Here is an 864-nt window from a genome sequence, read left to right as displayed (position 1 = left end):
TCTCAGCTTGAATATTGTTGGTGTATAGGAATGCTACTGATTTGTGTACATTGATTTTGTAACGTGAGACTTCGCTGAATTTATTTATCAATTCCGGGATTCCCTTGGCAGAAGCTTTGGGGTTTTCTAGATATAAGATCAAATCGTCAGCAAAGAGCAATAGTCTGACCTCTTCTTTCCCCATTTGGATACCTTCAATTTCCTTCCCTTGCCTGAGTGCTCTGAGTAGGATTTCCAGTACTATATTGAATAGAATGGTGGCAGTGGGTAACCTTGCCTGATTCCAATTCTAAGTGGGAATGCTCTCAATGTTCCCCATTCAGTATGATGTTGGTTATGGGTTTGTCATATATGGCTTTTACAATTTTGAGATATGCTCCATCTATGCTTATTTTGTTAAAAGTTCTTATCATAGAGAAACCTAGCTCATTAACAACCTTATAAGCAAGGATGAAGAACAATTATTTTCTATAAAAAACTCTCTCATTGCAGCATTTAATAATTTAACATTTGTCACTTTCAACCCACCTCCACGTACTCTGTGGGGAGAACCACTTCATGCATGAGCTCAAAGTTTCCAACCTAATATGCTTCCCTTTGGGCTATGCTATGTTTTCATATTAACATTCTACTGTTTCTGTAACAAAATTATTTTCCTTGTATATATTCTGATAATCTTTTATATATCAGGAGAATACTTCTCCAACTCTGACCCTTAGCACTTTTCCTTAGCCATGAGGTGATATTCCTTCCTAAGTCTTTTACTCCACTTATACTTGGAGGTTATAGATATTTCTAAATCTTTTACTTCCATTCTCTGGGGCAAAGCACCCCCAGACTCCACTGCCAGGTATGTAGAATTAG

The sequence above is a fragment of the Propithecus coquereli genome, unplaced genomic scaffold, assembly GCF_000956105.1.
Source record: "Propithecus coquereli isolate 6110/MARCELLA unplaced genomic scaffold, Pcoq_1.0 Scaffold522, whole genome shotgun sequence".
Taxonomy (NCBI): domain Eukaryota; kingdom Metazoa; phylum Chordata; class Mammalia; order Primates; family Indriidae; genus Propithecus; species Propithecus coquereli.
The sequence above is the reverse complement of the archived record's forward strand: the minus strand, read 5'-3'. Positions refer to the sequence as shown.